Genomic DNA, 18,518 nt, shown 5'->3' with positions numbered 1-18,518 from the left:
AGCAGGAATACTTTGGTTCTGCAAACTGAAGCCTAGCTTCCCCTTCTAGGTTTCAGTTTTGGATCTTACTGCACACTTTGTGACAATACATTGCAGCTTTTTCCTCCAGCAATAGGTGTGCTAGAGGTATCCTCTAGCCATACCAGCCAAAGGGGAGGATGGGCTTCCAGCCCAGTGCTACCTCCTGCCTGACTGTCCAGTGTAAAGTTCCCATGACCTGGTTTGACAAAAAAGGAAGTAATACATTTCAGCTGAAACACAGTTTGTCCAACAGAAAAAAAAGCATGTCGTCTAAGATCCACGTTAGGACTTCTAGTCTGTGGAAACCAGAGTCACCTTCTGCAAATACTTTTAAGAGCCTCAAACAGAGGGAAGGAAACTTTGTCCAAAATGGAAGAACTAATCAGTAGGATTTAGCACAGTTGGTTCCAGTGCCAGTTCATATACTACCTCCCACCTTGCAGGACGTACCAGGGAGCTTTTAAATGCTCAGGTTCTCCACCAATCCCAAAGTAACTGTCCCAACCCTACAACACCACCAGACAGCATGGGGATGAACAAGGCTGCTGGGAGGCTACTTTCTGTAGTGGGTAGCCCTGGCCCTGCCATGCTTCCCCAGTGCCCACAGACCAGCAATACAGCTGGAGACAGAGCCCTTCCAGCATCACTTCACTTCTCCAGGTCATACTGCTCGAGATGGCAGAGGCCTTCAGCCTCCTAAGATAATACAGTTGATGAAGGGCTTTAGGCAGGAACCAGCTGGAGTATTGCATGAGCACAGGCCTGCAGAGCTAAGCTCCCTTTGTTTGGTTCTTATTTTCAGGACTCCTGACCAGTTCCAGGGGCTGTACTAACAAACAATGTAGGGAAGGTTATATGTAATTTAAGTTTTAATTTACTGAGAATCTACCTGCCCCCAGCAATAGATGCCCTGGTAGTAATAGGGAAACAAGTTTAGGCAAATCAAAATATTGTGGTTTTAATCACTTGATCCAATCTATTTACAAGCTGGGTTTATTATTTTCTGCTAATTGTGAGGCTGTGGATCCATCTGACTTTCCTAGGCAGAAGTGCCAGTTAAAGCATTCTTTCTTGCCTCCACCTGCCTGCCACACAGCTCTGAGTCCTCTGCTGCTGCCCATGTGGTGCTCACATGGTGACTGGTGCAGCCACACAGGGAAGCAGACAAGGGAATTGATCCAAGAGTCAGGAGGGAGAAGGAAGAATCTATACAAAAAAGGGGGTTTTGTTTTCATCTTCATCAGTTCACCATCTGATTCATTGTGCACCTGCACAAATATTTATGCTACCATAGCATAAGGGTGGGAGTAACAGGCAGCAGGGAACAGAGAGGCTTAAGTAGTCCTGACAGCATAAAACCACAGGATGGAAACAAGGATAGTCCATATTCTCACACACCGGAATGTTCATACTGGGCATCATGGTAGAACTCTCTCAATTAATGGGATTGTGTATTCCTGACCTGGAGAAGTGAATGAGGAAAACCATAAAAGATGCTGCCTCGTACTTGAGACAGCCACCACAGTGTAGTGAGGGCCCCTTGCTTCCACGTCACCCTACCTTTCCTGATGCACATTAACCCTGTGTTAGTGGCATGGTCAGCACCACCTCCAGGACACAAGTTCTCTCTTCCTTTGGAAGACAGTGAGAAGTGGCACAGATGGGATGCAGCACACCTACACACCTTCCCCTCTGTGGTTCCTCTTGATAGTAGGGCATGGGGCAGGACACCACAGTCAAAGCCTTGTATTGCTAGCACCAAAACTTCCACAGTTCCACATACTCCAGCTGATTTTCTAAAAATCATGCCACCAGCCAATCACAATGGTCAATGCCATGTGTCAGCAAGTTCAGTATTGAATCAAGTGAGGTTGGTAAGGAGTATTCAGTTCAAATGGACTTAGACAAAAAAACTGCGCAGGAACATGTGTCTGAACCCATTATCTATGTTACATAAAGATAAAAACTCAGAAAAATAACTTCTCTTGTACACTTGTCAACATTCAGAAGAATATTCTATAGAGGAAAAAAAGTGTTCCTGGAAAACCAGGTTGGTGAACTGTTCCGAGGTGTACGAAAATGCTCTTTGTCCTTTGGGGAAACTGCAAGGTGTCTGGAGACTTTGAGTGAAGTGTCACAGTGTGATGCCTGTTGAGCTGAGCCCAAAGGCAGGTCCCGGCCCTCCCACACAGCCTCCCAGTGTTCCTGTCAATGATGTAGAGACCAGGTAGTCATGGATGGACAATGGTATTAATTGTAGCTAAAATCAGGTGAAACTGAACCTTAACAAGAAAACAAACAAACAACAAAACCTGCCACACAATAAAAAACTAAAAACATCCCAAAAAACCCAAAAGTTTTTTCTTAATGAAGTGATCAAATCCTGCTGCACAGTGGGGAAAGAGGGGGTAGGGTGTAAATTGGGATACAATTACCTCATATTTAAATTATTCTATTTAAAGCAGCATTTCTTATGAACGTTTTATTTGTATGATTTATGTAAATAGTTTAAAGTACCAAAAGAAGACCACAACTGCATTCTAACCCTAAGCATAGCATAGCAAAACTGGAAGCATCATCTCAACTCCTTGCAGATACTCAAGTACAGCTTTCACAGTGGGGGCAGGACACCACTGCCAGGCACACTTCACTGCGATGGCACCTGCAGCAGCACAAGTGGCAGTGCTTGTTGGCTCCTGGTAGATACAAGCCTGCTGCATTCTGAAGCTGGGTGCTCCCCAAGGCAGGTGCAGCCTCACACCTCTGCCAGACACCACGGGTTGAGCTGGAGCTGCCCTGCCCACTCCGCAGCCCCAACAACCTCCTGTGTGCTGGCGACTTTTCTCCCATCACCGACAACAAACTGAGAGCTCATGAATTCAAACAGGTAGTCTTCCAAGACTGCATATTAAAGCTATGAATGTCTGCCAACTACAGTGCCTTTCTGGAGTGGGACACTGGTGTCATTCAGTCATCTAATGAAAGTGGCAGTAACTTCTAGTCGTCAAAACTTCTAAGCCCTGAATTTATCAAGATTAAAGTCTATTAACTGAAACCCAAGAGATTAAGGTTGAATTATATATAAAAAGAGACTTCAACATTTTAAAACATATTCTGACATGTTATGCTTTTAGCAATAATTACATTATAGGACATGTGTTTGACACTTATTTTTTAGTGTTCAAAAATATTTCAGTTGCTAGCTCTTTGCCATCTGTTTTCCATCATTATTTCATTAAAATAGTTTTCATCTCTCTTACAGTAGAAGTGCAAGATTGCTTTCTGGGTGACTAGATTATCATCTCCTTTACTTAAACAGCATCATTCCAGCTTTTTTTTTTTTTCCCCCCATTTATCTTTTAAAGAGGTATTTCCCAACTCCACTCAGCAAGGACTAACAAAGCAAGCTAGTTAAAACCAGTCAAATACATCCCCTTCTCTCCACCTGTCAAGAACACTTCTCCAAAGTCTCCGAGGAAACTAAATCAAGTAACTCATAAGCTGCAAAAAGCATGGGGAATTTTCCTCCCTGAAAGAGAAAACTCACACTTGAAACACCTTGGATGAAAACCAAGGTCCAGTGTACAATATGTAGCTTACACCACAGAAAACACCATTTCCAGGCAAAATACCAGAGCCTGACAGCTTACACTGCTGTGAGCACCCGTGCAGGGGTGAAGTCGCCCACATACAAGGAAGAGGTGGTTTCTGAGCAGTTATCAGGAGTGAGCGCAATAATTCTTACCTGGAAAACGCTGTTTGCAGCTGCTCACCGATTTGTCAGCACACACGCTGCTCTCGCCTCATGATTTATGATGCTCTCTCCAGCACTGAGACTTCTATTACTGTCCTCATTTATTGCCTGCAGCTGTCATTCTCACCAACAATTCTACAGTTGTTTGTAGGTGAGGTATCAAAGGTATTTAGTGTGCACCTAGAGACGTAATTTTAATCAAACCTACTCACAGGCAGTATTTAAATGTTAGAACAACTGCACAGAGTGCAGCAATTCATGTGAGCTTGACCAACCGAAATTATGACAGCCAGAAATGTTTACTCATAAATGCCTCAAAAGGATGGATGTCCAACAGGCCTGTGAACACCTGCTGATTTGTAAATGAAGATAAAAATAGTACCCATAGATCACAAAGCCTTCAAACAGGTATTTGAATGCACAATAAATATTAAAACAAATTCAGCAATTTCATTTTCTATGGCCAAAATGTTGATATTGCAGTAAATGCAGCTATATCTTTCTCATCACATATTTTTCACAGCCAGTTCTTTCCCCTTAGATTAGTCAGGTTTTCCAGCGTCTCCTCAAAAGCTGCTCAATCTGCCCAGTTTAGAATAACCACAGTGGAAGGGGAAGCAGACTTCACACCCAAAAATTCCACTTTTAAAGATCTCAGTCTGTTTTCTGACATTAAAAGTCAGAAAGCACCTCAGAAGTTCTGACTCACTACAGTCCTTACTTAACATTTTTGGGGACCCACAAGTTGTTCAATGATCTGAAAAGCAGGCAAGCAGTGTTAGCAAGCGTGACTACCCGTTGCACCACTCTGCTTTGAGAAAGGGAGGCAAACACCCTCCACAGGTGAATTGGACCTACCACCACCTAACAGGGTGTGAGAGTACAACAGAAAGTAAAAAATGAGTCCTGGAGCTAAGCCTAATAGTACTTTCATGTGTATTCTAAAGCTCCAGCTCCATAAGTCAACCAATTATAACAGTATCGCTTTTCATTTAGTGAGTTTCTAGCACTTGAGATCCAGGATGAACCCTAAACAAGGTCCAAAAGACAGACTGTGTAAAGAGTGACAGTTTATTATTATTTAAAATTATTCTATAGGCTTGGATTCTGGTGGCTGAATATTTTAAGGCTGGCAATCTTAAATTAGTCTCATCAGTACTCTAAGCACCAAAATACACTTTCTGTATTGGAAGTTCTTTTATTCAAGACTATCCACGCTGCACAGCTTGAAAATGGCACTCAAGGCAAAAACAACAATTGTGAATTTACAACCACAAGGTAGCCTGAAGGCCATCGCTGTCACAGTGAAGCTTGATTTATAGTTGAACAGATAGTATCAAAATATAAACCACAAATTAAACACAAAACTCTGCAAGTGCAAAAAAATTACGATTTTACTCTGTTGTGATAAAATATCAAAGAACCTCTAGTGTTTAAGTTGTTAATATTTGCAATATGTACAGATATTGATTGATACTTCTAACTCTCCACGTTTCAGTCCCTTCAGCAGAGAAGATGGGGTCACATTGAGAGAAGTGTGCAGTTACTAATTGTGAGTGCACATCAAACCACTAGTTGGTGTGCAACAGTCTGCTTTCAGGCTAAGAAACATGATATCCTTTTAAATAAAACACTAACTGGAGCACGTTTCAGAGTTCAGGAATATAAGACCTTGAAAGTATTCTGAAGATTCGTTTTAGTTATTTAAATCCACAATATACCATTTGTCTTCCCATAACAGTTATTAGGAAAACAGGTCTGAGTTGTCACATATACTTGCATCCACCATGCAAAAGTCAACGTCACCTATACTTTTAAACTTTTCACTCTTTTATTTCAGCTTTTACTCTACTCCTTGACCCCCTCCTATATTTAATTGCAGAACGTGTATATTTGGTGGACACAATATAGGTATAGAGAGTACATGCAGTATATGCATTACATATGCCAACACTGATCACTAAGAAAACATTTTAAGTTTAACTAAGTCATTCCAATCCTCTGCTGTGAAAAGTCCACCCAAATGGAAAAGTTGCATCCAACTACCTGCAACTCACCTGATGTAACTGCAATGCACAGCTGTCCCTGAAAGCCAGAGTCCGAGGATCCTTACTGTTAAAAGCATCCCTGGGATTCCTCATTCCAGTCACTCAGAAATTGGGCAAACAAAAACAAACAACAAAAAAACCCCAAACAAAACCAAACAAATCACCCCTCACAATCACCACACACAAAACCCCCATACAACCAAAAACTAAATTTAAACTTCCTCCATGAATCATTATACCCATTTTCTTAATACTGGACAAGAAAATGTTTTACTGGCAACAGGGAAGGGAGGAAGGGGAAGTTGTTTTTTTTTTCCCCCAAACTTAACACAGTTGACAAGTCTTTTAAACTTTAATTGTTCTTAGATTCAAACACAGATACACATCCTATCCTCAGATGATGTTGTTGGGATATGATCACTCAAGCGTCTATGTATGGCTCTTCACCGACAAACCACCTGACTCCTCTACTTGTGCAACTTGCATTACTCACAAGAAATCCTTGGCAGAGGCAGGCCAACATATGTTAATTACTGGGTTGCATTATAATAGGTCTGACATCTTGTTTCTCATCCAGGGTTTTAAAATAAATGGAAACAACAGTCTCTTTGGATGTAAAAGTACGTATTTTTGCATCTCTGGCTAAAAATACTCTATGTTAAAAACACAAATAGATCAACTGCCAGAGAATTCCTGCCTCTTCAGTGTTCCTTTTGGGGGTTTTGGCCTTATTAAACAATGAAGACAGGCAAAGAGAGGTTGGTGTATGTGCATTCACCTTTTGCTTCCTACCAACTACATTGGGTGGAACAGTGAAAATGGGAGCTTGACTACCCAGTCTTTTGTTTCTTCTATAAACAGTTTTTCAGGTGAAGTTGGCTGCCAGATTCACAATATAAATTCATGAACACTGAGGGGCATGACTAGAACAAATATATACTTGAAAATATATTTTTATTTTTCATGTGATGGGAGATATGTACTGTTTCTTCATTTTATGATTTAATATGCTGAGATATTCCTAGGAAAAGATGCTGGCAACATTACAAGTATTTTTTATATACATTTCTCTTTACTGAGAAAGAGGCACTGGGGGCCATAATTGCAATTTCAGTAAAAGGACTAAGATGCCACATTGACATGCTCTCTCTTTTCAGATGACCAAATTCAAAGTTTTAAACCTGAATTTTAAATCACATGATGACATTAAACTGCTAGAAACATTAGAATATTCTAAAATCAGGCACTGGTATAAGACTTTCTTTCACCAAAGGTTTTCCAAAAAGTTCATGCATTGAATAAATAATTTATACATGCACTTAGGATGCAAAACCTCTTAGAATACAAAAATGCTGTCTCAGAAGTTTTGGTTGGTTTTTTTGTTTTGGTTTGTTTGTTTGTTTTTTTTGGGGGGTTGTTTGTTTGTGGGTTTTTGTGTGTGTTTTTGTTGTTGTTTGTTTGTGGGTTTTTTAAGTGATTAAACAAATCTATCATGCACCTGTGACCAGAAATCTACTGGGCATCAGTGCTTTGCTCCTTCTTTACCCAAGACTCGCTGCACTGGGTGCTGCACGGAGGTGGTGCTGGTCCCTGCTCCAAAGGCAGAGTGCCAGCCAAGAAGCTCCAGCCAGGAGCAGACAGATGGTGATCAATAAGGAAACTATCACACCATCTTAGTCACCATGGCAGAGCCTGGGTGCCACACAACAGCAGCCTGACTATCATCTACTTTATTCCTCGTTTCAACTTGTTAATATGTTTACCTGCATATGCCTCAACTATGGGCAAACAGACCAGAGCTGTATTTGGTGTACCAGCCCGGTGTCCCATGGGGCTTGCAAGAGCCCATCACAATCAAGAATAGAGCTGAAGGCAGATATCCAAAGGTTACTAAATACTGCCTTAAACACAGCATACCAACCACCATCTGGGGGAGTAGCTATGTTCTAGGTTTGCTAAGAGGAAACAGGCCCAACTCTTAAAAACAGACATTCAAAGTACCACTTAGTTAACAAAAGAAACCTCAACAGATAAATCCTACATGTAACTTATTTTTTTGTATTTACTTGGACATAAAACAACCTTGCATAAGGATAAGACCAGTAGCACAGTCTGGAATTTAAGGTCCCTATCTGTTTCCCCTCAACCAGTTCTTCAAAGACAGGCTTTGAACCCTCCAGCAGCAGCCGCCACCTCCTCCTCCTCTTCCCTGCAGACCCTACACCTCTCAGGTGCTTCTCAATGGACTATTCTACACAGAACAACCTGCCATGAATACAGGTAGAATAAAAATGATTGCAAATATTTTCAGAACCCATCTTAATCAAAAAGGCTCCGAACCACTAACCCTCCACAGCACTGCCCTCTGCAGAAAGAACCACTGCTTCGCCCAAGCTTGTGCAGCACCAAGCACCATCTGTGCCTCAGGGGGTCTTTACACTCTCCCAACCTGCACAGCTCCAGCCAGTGCCACTGACAGTGGAGTCCAGCAGCTCCGCACTCCCTGACGCATAGACTTCAAGGACAGGGCAATTTCATGTGAGTGTTTTAAAATGTTTATCTTATGTCCTGTTGCTCGTTCCTTCTGCAGTACAAACAATCTCTGAATGGCCATCCTTTTATGTGTGATTTGTACCCAAGGATCACTAGGAATGCAAGGACTGGTCTCCAAAGCAAGGGTTTACAATGCTTGAACAAGCCTAAGTATGGCATCTTTCATGTATAAGCTGTGCCTTTGCTAAAAACCAGGATTAACTATTTGTTATTAACTAACATTTCAAAGGTTCCCCTGGATTCATTCTGCGTTCTGTCTCTTGCTACTGTTTCGCTTGTCCTTTGGTAAAGAATAACAAGGCCAACTGAAACAGTGACTCCTGAGTTCCACATAAACAAGCAGGTGCCTGCTGCAGAGATGGGACTTCGTTTACTGGAGTTTGAAGTCCTTCTGGGTGTCCACCTTCCCATGCAACTCCTGTCCCCCTGCTGCTGCAGAGCCAGAGCAGCAGGATCAGCTTCCTCAGCTTCTCCTTCCTTCTGGTCCCACCTCAAAGCAGCTGGGGTTGGGGAGTGAAAGCCAGTGCTGAGTAAGCCTTTCTTCTCCGAGGGCTCCCCACAGCCACATGAATTGCTGTGGCAGAAGTAAGTTCGGAGCCAGTGACACAGCCTGACTAAAACTGAGGGCAGATGACTGGGAAAGGACACACCACCCACACACTTATATGCCCAGAAATCTGCAGGAAGAGGATGTGAGCCCAAGTGTTTTAGCTTGCAAGGCTAATTTAACTAAGTCTGAGGGCTCTGCTAGTGACCCAAAATAACTTCTCCTTATATAACACTGTTATGATTTTAATGTGTGAGATGTCAGAGTTTTACAGTGCCAAAAGCCAAAGCTATGCATCCATTTGGAAAGCTATTGGGCTCCCATCTCTACTGGTATCAAGCTCCAGCTGGACTGTAATGGAATACTTTTTAAAACATGTGATGTAAATTTTTGGATTAATCTACCACTTGTGAGGACAAGGAAAGATGCAAGTACAGTTCCTGAAACAAACTTCTTAAAGAAGGACTAATAATTGTTCTAAGTCTCACCAGGTGAGACGTATCTCAGAAGCAAGAAAGAAGGCATTTGTAAACAGGGTGAAGTTGAACACTAGTTTGTAGAAAAACAGCCTTGATAATGCAACTCAAGTTGAGTTCACCTTTTCAGTCATATAACTGCTATCTACATTCACCCCTATGTGCCCACTGCAACTCAGTCTCTTGATCTTCTGTAAAACAGAAAAGTAAGGTTTCATGGTTTTGTAAAACACCTAAAGGACAGCAAACTGAGCATGCAGACAGTCAGGATCCCAAAAGCATGTACAGGGCGACAGTTCACCGGCCTGGAGTATTTTCAGAACAAGCATTCCAGTTTTAAAAATGTTTAATCAAATGTAAAGTGCATCAACCTGTGCTGAGTGGAGAAAAGAAGAAAAGCTTTATTTGAAGAGGCTTAGGGAAAGCCTTGGGTTCCTGTAAGGGAGACCAACATAAGCTGTATACCAGCTGTAAACAAGTTAACTTCTGTGATCCTACTGCTGGGAAAAGGGTTATAAGCATTAAACAAACAAAGAATTTACAAGGACACCAAGAGAATAGGTAGACTGCCTGACAACCATCACTCTTCTTCCCCCCTGCAAACCTGCAGCATAATAAAACCTTCTCTCTTTCGTGTATGGATAGATATATAAACAAACTGTTCTTCTGAGAATATAGTGTCAACAAAGTCTCTAAAACTGGTTTTAAAATACTTTTTTTCCTGTCTTTTTTAATTATTTTTGCGGGGGGGAGGGAAGGGGGTGGGATGATGGTGTGGCCGGTCAGGGGGAAATAATCAAATGGGTTTTCCATTCACTTATGAATATATTACAGTTTAAAATTAAAAAGTAACAGTGCTTGTTGTCAAAATACTCTAGCTACAGGAACTTATATTTTGCAATGTATTTTGAGCAAAAACATTGTATAAGAAAATTTTCATGTTTGTAAAGCTTTTTGTCATTTACAATAGCAAAAATCTTATAGAGATGTGCAATACTAAGGAAAACTAAGGTTTATGTGAAAGTAATAACATGTAAGGTATTTCTTTTTTTCAAACCATCTATGGGGGCATCCCAACAGCTAGCTGCACGAACAGAAGGGCTGCTCAAAGTGGGCACAGAGGCAGCATGATGGCAAGTCTCTCGCATTTCCTCAAAAAAGTGGTTTTAGCTGGAGGTGTGGGGTCCTGCAACTGAAAGCTTGAGCCTTTCCTCCCTATTTCTCAAGTCTCTTGTAGTGGGATTTTTCTCCCATGTGTCACTCTCACACCTCTAAAAACCACCAAAAGCAGATTGTAACCTTTAAGCTGGAAGATGCCCATCTACCAGGTGGCTGTTGGACAACCAAGAGAACAGCACAGCAGAAGGGTCTGAGTTTCAGTGATACACAAAAGCAAAGTTTAAAAAGCACCTTACAAACTTATGATGCCTTTGGTGAGGAGAAAATCCCCCTTGTCAGTGTCAGACAAATTTCCAGTGAAGTCCAGTTTCAAACCTTTTCAAGCATCAGCTAACCAGCAGTGCCAGCCTCACACTGCCCTGCACTTACCCCCACCATCCCACGGTGCCCTTATTTACACAATAAGCCTGTATTCGATCAGTTCAACTGTTTTTGGAATGGGTAGTCAAAAACAAGAGGGGAAGAGAAACTGCACTGCAGAATTTACTGATGGAGATACAGAGGTGTGTATTTCACAGCAGCCTAAAAGACTTCACTGTTCTCAGAGGGAATCAGGAATGTAGCCAAGGAACAAGCAGATACTCATCAAGGGAACTGTTTTTGCTACTAAATGGTCAATTGAAGCCCTACTATTCTGTCATATATCTATGTCACTGCAGCCCCAATAAATAATGCTTTCTGATTAGTTATGAGACTATCTAGAAATCTCCGAGAGACAGATACCATTCGCTTCACCAGCCAGTCATTGGAGCCCTTAAGTCTCAAAGGAACAGAAAACTAGATAAATCCAAAAGACAACACAAACTTGTTGTCAACGTATTGCTTTTTCTCTTACTCCTCAAACATGTTTTTACCTAATCAGCAAAGATGGCAAGTGGTATTTCACAGTGCAAAGAGCTGCAATATGAACAAGGCAGAGCTTCCCCCTTTTGTGCATTAGATCAACCAGTCAGTATTTTCTAGCTATCCAGACCAAGTTGACTACTAAACTAAGACACCAGAAGAGTTTATCAGTTACCAGACAAAGAGCTGAGAACATGAGAATAAGTAAGATTTCAAGAAAACCAAATAAAGACAACAAACAATTTCCATACTGGTTTTGTATGATGTTATCAGATGCACCTATTCTGTGGCTTTCTTTCTCATGCTATCTTTGACAACACATATGTATCATCTATATGTTAGAGTTGTTTCCCTTTCTGAAGTCAGACCCACAGTGGTGATGCTTTAGCTCTAAAAAATAAAAAAAAAAAAAAAAAAAAAGGCTTCAGCAAAACACAGTCCCCTCGGTGCTTGCAGCCAATATTGACTACCAAGAAACCAAAATATGGCTCTATAGGGAGAGGATAACACAGCTGGCTATGGATCAGGCAGCCAAAGGATCTCCTAGGTAAGTTTCACAGGACTGAAGAAGGTTATCTTAGCATAAGGTTTTATAAATCAGGTCTCCACCATCCACTGATACAAATATTAAGCCAGGAAAAACAAATAATGAATAAGAAACTTTAAAGCCAAACAATGAGCAGGAGAGGTAATACAAATCCACGCTTTTACGAAATTTCCACAGGTTTGTAGCACTGTGCATATTAATGGGTTTGGAGCAATTCCATTTCCTCCCTCCCCCTGCCCAGTGTTGAGCCAAGAGCCTTCCCGCTTCACTTGGGGAATCAAGTCAAAGCTGGTCTGTAGAGTCAAAACAAACTGGATTACCAACCAAGGGATATGCTTCCCACATTTATCTAAATGGAATGTTATTGTGATAGCTTGTAACTATCTCAATATTAATATACTAGACAAATACAAACCATCTTGACCTTTTGAATTATCTGTGCAAAGGACAAGAGACACTTTTCAAGCCTAGATATTTCACTAGATCCTAAACCTCATTTAAGAAAGCATCAACCATCACCTGCTGGAAAGGATTGTTTGGCTGTTCCAGGATCCAACACAGGAGTACAAATTACTTCCTCTATCCTCTGCTACAGATCTAAAAAGTATAAGCAACTGAAGGAAATTATAGATAGCCCAGAACAAGTGATCACCTACGTAAGCCTTCAGAAGGGCAAGTTCTTTTAAGAATGAGTCATCCCGTGTGGAGTAACTTAATTTCTATTGACACTTACAGGTGAAATTAGATTGAAAGTGATTTTGTCTGTCTAACAATTTTGTTTTTTCTACTAGATACCTAGTAGAAAGCTGCCCTGCTCCACCAAAGGGAAGGACAGCGGCACTGTACTGAAACCAGCAAACCTCATCTTTACAGGCAATGTAGACTTCAGTGTATCTTAAACTATTAGAACAAAAAATAACATGTAACAAGTGTAAGACCATTTACTACTCTCATAATACACTACTGCCTCCAACAGTCTAGCTGTGAAGATCCATTACAACTCATTGCCTGGACATTTCACTTGCAGCCTATATTCCCTTTAAAATATTCTAACATTAGTCAAGCTGAATGATAATGATCACATGAAACTCAATGGAAATAAAGAAACTGAAAACTTCTACATAAGAATTTTCTGTTTGTACAATAAGAAGAAGGAAGGGGGGAAAACAATATGGCAAACCAACTTTTTGTTTTTAAGCCAAAGACACCGTTTTAAAGCATAAATGACTTCAAATACCACTGACAGCCTCAACTTGGCTGACAGGAGGAAAACTTACATACACTTCGAGTGAAGACAGGAACTGAGTGAAAGAAAGTCTACAATATCTGAGCAGGAGATGTATCTGTGGTGGTCTGTACTGATGTGTTGTTTACTGTGTTTTCCTATAAAACAGACCTAAATGGATAAAGGGCTTGTGTTTCTTGTCCCACAACAAGCATTTGATGAGAACAAGCCTAACCCAACTCCAAACTCTTCAGCAATATTCTCTCTGCTTTGCTGTAATACAGGATAGTATTTCACAAAAATTGGTCTAACTAGGAGCGAACAAATCAGCCAATTGCATAGTGGTCAAATTTGTTACCACAGGCATTAACTGCAGTCCTACTTATTTATGAGAAACAGGCTTCCCAGGTAAAGCCATAACAATTCAAGCTCACTCCTCCTGCAGCATTCGATCACCCACGTTGTTAGAGCAGCAAGGCAGACACCATGAGCTCCTGGCCAGCCACCACCTCCATTTCTCATAGTCATGTTATCTTCTGTGTGACTGGAAAAAGGCTGGATTCTGAAACCTATCAACAACATCGTGGAAGGCAAAAGGAACTCCAGCTCCTTTTCCTTTCTCAGATCTACTTTTCTTCCTTTTCAGGAGAAAAAACAGGCTTTCCAAACTGCTAGTACAAACATCAATTTGCTAAAAACAAGCCAACATTGTCTCCAACTATAGTATCAGTGATGTAACTGCCATCCATGAGGCTTTGGGGTGTTGTTTTTGGTTTGTTTGGTTTGTTGTTGTTTTGTGGTTTTTTTTTTTCCAACAGAAAACCTTTGGAGCCCATAAAAGTGGAAGAGATTTGGGGCAAAGGCCAAGCAACTCCCAAGAAAAGTTATGAATGGAACTGTGCTACAAAGCCTCCTTTCCTTTCCACTCCTTGTAATAGCTGGTGATCAGGAAAAAAATCTTTCAGATGCTGCAGAAACTGATCCATTATCTTTTGTGGGTTTCTTAAAATATTCTAAAAGCAGAATTGAATGCCATACTAAGGTTGCAGTTTTGTTTCATCTCAGAGAGCACAAAACACCCTCTGTACATATATACAGCAACTCACTTCTTTCCTGAAACAAAGTTTTCATTGATCCTTTGCCACAGACTCAATTATTGTTTCTAATCATGATCAACGTTTATTTAAGGTATTGTGGACTGTAAACAATGTAAACAATAAAAGCATCTGTCCATGTTGACATGAATGTCACTGGCAGGTTAGATACCTATATCAACTGTTCCCAAGAGATTCTTTTTAAATTTGGAAAGTCTAAAGTAAATTTAACTTACAATTTATAGAACAATCTTTAAATCAGCCACATTTTGAGGTAGCGTTATCTTGAGCAGACAAAAATCACAATCTGTCAATTCAATCCCAGGAAATTATTCATTGTTTTAAAACATAATCCTAAAAACACCTTTTTTTCTTTTTTTCTTTTTTTTAAAGTTTCTTTCTTTTTTTAATGCAGTGAATTCGGTAAAATTCCTGGTCCTGCTTGCACCCATAGGGAAAAATAATCCTCCTCTTGTAATGTGGCAATTATAGATACACACATAAAAAGAGCAGAAATCAAGACATTTTAAGACAACATTTAAAAAGATGAAAAAAAGATCCTTGACTATGGGATACTTAGAGAATTTCAAGTCATGTTTTCCATAGCCTCGCTGTAAAAATAAACGACCTTTTCTTTCTCCTCCTCCCCACCCCAAACTACGAGGAAAACAGTCACCAAATGCACTCAGCTAGCCCCAAAGTCACACGTGCTCCATTGCAGATCTTGCTTTCAATGTCTCTTTTGTTTGATGGCTGGTGTTTCAACATCCTCAACTTGGAACAGAAAAAGGTCAGAGCAAGTCTTCTGGCATTCACAGACCTGCACCAGGCCCCGCCAAGAGAAGATTGATGCCATAGTACATTTCCCTCAGTCAAGAGAAGCAGAGCTCTGAATCTGAGATCAACTATTTGTCAGAGGGATCCTTCTCCCAAAGGTGTTTAAGTATGCTGTATTCCTCTGTGAAACTTTCCTGCTGGTAATACTTTTGAGTTACCCCTGTGCCATGTTACTGCTTCAGCATCACAACCTGAACAGGCTCCCACCAGTAAAATGTTTTCTCTCTATATTCCAGCATAGAGCTTTTGTTTCTTTCTTCCCCTCCTGGTTTTGCTTCACCTCTTGGTTACCCCTGGTGCCCTCACGCCTGACTGCTGCCCTCGCTCCCCAGCCTGGGGAGGAGAGGTTGCACCATTAACCTTCCAGTGTGCAAGGCCAAGGTCCGTTCCACAGCTAGAGAGAAGATGTTGCTAAAGATTCCTTAAAAGCTCTGGCACTTCAAGGCAATTGGAACTACTCAACCAGACCTGGGAGACAAAGCTTAGCCACAGCATTAATGGGCTTCTGCCCTTTTAAATTTTATAAGCCTGTCGCCTTTCTGATGTGCACAGTTTTATTCAGGGCCCTAAATGGCCATTTCATATTTAAAAGAAAGCTTGCATAGGTAGCACCCTAAAACTACCCCAGGTCATTCATCTCCCCAGCACTCCTACTGTCTCTTAGGAAACCTTTGATAGAGCATTTGTTCAGGCTGCCAAGTTAAATCCTCTTCTCTCGTGTCAATGCATTGAAAAAAGCAGACAGAACACCAGCTTCACTCAGGCCTGCTGAAGTAAATGGAGAGAAAACCAATTCCTCTGGCACTACAGAGCCATTAAGCCGTTTGCAGATTATTAACCGAAGCACAAAAATACACACGGCGCACGATCGGACGACAGCGCATAGCTGTGCCTTAAGTTCGCTTCGGTCTCGATAAAGTGACGATACGGCCGCGATTTGCACCAGCCCCTGCAGCTGCCGGGGCTGGTGAGCGGGACCCCGGCGATCCCAGACAAAAGCGGCTTGGCCGCGGTGCGGGGTCACGCTGCCACCGCCGAGCAGGTTCCACCTTTAGCACAGACAGGGGCTGCACTTGCAGGGGCACCCCCGAGGCGCCGCCCCGCGTCCCTCATCGCAGCCTCCGAGGCGGCACCGAAATTAAACTTTACACGCGTAAAACAAAGTTTACAGTCTAAAACCCCGATTATAGTAACAACTTCCTCCCCCCTGTCTCAGGCTGCCGTACTCCTTCCCCGCTACCACGCCAGCCCAGAGTGCTATCCTGAGCGACGGGGCACGGGAAGGGGGCGGGGGGGGGTTTGCAAGAGCGTGGCTGGATGGCTCCTATTTTTATGTTTACATTCCTGAAGTGTCTTTTAACTGGCTGCCATTCCCCCTCTTCCCTCAAGCAGCTCCGCCGGCCGCCCCTGGTAGCGGCTCCCCCGCTCCCCTCGCACAAAGGCGGGCGAGCGACGGTCGGGTCGGGTCGGGCCGGGCCGGGCACCCCCGGCCCTCTGCCCCCCGCGCCCCCTCCCCTCCGCCCGGCGGCTTCCTGGACAGATGCACGGGGGGGAGGGAGGGAGGGGGGCTGCTCCTTCCTCCTGCCTGGCGAGAGAGGCCCCGGTCCCAACTGGCTCTCAAAACCCAGACACAAGGAATTTACACCCAGGCAAGCTTCCCGGAGCCCGGAAAACAGACGAAAGCTTCCCCACGCGTCTCCCCGGCCCCGCACGGGCGGTCGGGCACGCACACACAGCCGGCCGGGCGCGCACGCCCCGAGCCGCAGCCCCGGCCCCGCCGCGGGGCTCCAGCCCGCCCCGACGGCGCTCACCCCGGCCGGGGGCAGCCGCCGCCCCGGCCCCCGCAGCCCTCTTTGTGCTTGCGGCGGCTCCGACGCCCGCCCGCCTCACGCCGAGGCTGCTCCAAGTTCGCCTCGGGCCGGGTCCCCCCGCGACCCCGCGGCCGGCCCGGGAAGGGCACTACCCGGGTAGAGCCGCTTCCCCGCCGCCGGGCCCGGCTCCGCCGCTCCCCGCCCGCCGTCGCCCCGCGCCCTCGGCGGGGACAGCCTGCCCCTTTAAGAAGTCTTCGCACATTTTCTCCCCTTGCAGAATAAATATGTTTGGTTTTTTTTTTTTTTCTCCCTGTACACCTATTTCCCCAGCGTGGCCGCTCCATTGTTTCTGCTCCGCCGAGACGTAACCCCTGCCCGGTCGCGAACGGGGAGGTGCGAGCAGGGAGCGCAAATAGACGCGAAACTTACCTACGGATTGCAAAGCAGCCTTGCAGCAGCAAAATAATAAGGAAGAAGGCAGGCAAAATCCTCTCTCCCAACTGATTTGCAGCTCTACTTGGGTATTTTTAAATATATAATTTTGTTTATTCCCTTCCTTTCTTCCTTCTCCCCCCGCTTTCTTTTTTCTTCCTTCCCCCCCCCCCTTTTTTTTCCCCTTGCCCACAGACAGTGAAAAGGAGCTCAATGTTAGTGGGTGAGTAAGTGAATCAACTAGCAGAGAGCACAGCAAGTTGAAGTGTCAAATTACATTGGCTATTCTATTACCAAAGGGCCATGCTTTGTGGCTGCTGGCAAAATCTGTCCCAGATTCCTATCTGAAAGGGAGCTGCCTCCTACAGGGATGTTCTTCCCTTCGCCCTCTCCCCTTTCCCTCTCCCCCCGCATCACACACACACACTCCCCAAATCACACAAAGTTAAAAATCTTAGATACGAGTTAAAATACAAATATTGTCTTACAGTGTATTTTAAGGCGGGGATTCTCGTTTTAGTCTTCCTGAATACCAGGCACTTGGAAACCCTTCCACTCTGGAAACTGAAAGCTGGAGAGTATCTATGCTCCCTTCGGTGTTTTTGTATTATTAAATAGGGGAAAACCACCCTGGACCCAACACACTCTCAAGCATGAGGTGCCTCTGTCTCTGTCGCCTTCACGGGAGAATTTTTACGAGCATGGAAGGAACTACCGGGCGGGCAGGGGGATTACACGGGAACGCCGAAAGATCCCGCTGCTCCGTCTACTGCGCTGTAGACACCACCCCCCCCGCCCCCCTTCCATTTATTGCCACCATCGCCACCCTCGGGGCCGTTGTTATTTTCAGAGCCCGGAGCTCCCGCCACCCAGGTAGGAGCGGGGTTCTCCCGGGGGTCCCCGCTCCGCCGGGGAAGCCGGGTGGGCGGTGGTGCCTGGCGGGGCGGGCCGGGGAGGCGGCCCCGCCGGAGGGGGGGGCGGTCAGGGGCCGAGGCCCCCCCGCCGCCCGGAGCGCGGCCCCCGGCGCTAACAATAGGGCGTGTTTTTCTGCTGTTTTTTTCTTCCCCTGTGCTCCTCAGGAAATCCAGCCCGATTTCCAGGGAGAAAATAAGAAGGAACCGTCCCTGTCTGACAAGCACCAATCTGCTAAA

The 18,518-nt window shown here is 43.8% G+C and overlaps 1 protein-coding gene across 6 annotated transcripts in view; it reads right to left on the bottom strand.

Moving 5' to 3' along the window:
• The window catches only part of ZMIZ1 (zinc finger MIZ-type containing 1), a 344,245-nt gene extending 326,733 nt beyond the window's left edge, over positions 1–17,512 (bottom strand). For all 6 annotated transcript variants that reach the window (XM_050335676.1, XM_050335717.1, XM_050335708.1 and 3 more), the window contains exon 1: positions 17,365–17,512. The gene's annotated coding sequence lies outside the window, so the exon portion shown is untranslated. The remainder of the gene's footprint in view (positions 1–17,364) is intronic.
• Between the last annotated feature and the right edge of the window lie 1,006 nt (positions 17,513–18,518).

Source organism: Myiozetetes cayanensis, unplaced genomic scaffold (assembly GCF_022539395.1).
Source record: "Myiozetetes cayanensis isolate MyiCay16 unplaced genomic scaffold, myiCay2020 scf10, whole genome shotgun sequence".
NCBI lineage: Eukaryota > Metazoa > Chordata > Aves > Passeriformes > Tyrannidae > Myiozetetes > Myiozetetes cayanensis.
The sequence above is the reverse complement of the archived record's forward strand: the minus strand, read 5'-3'. Positions and strand labels throughout refer to the sequence as shown.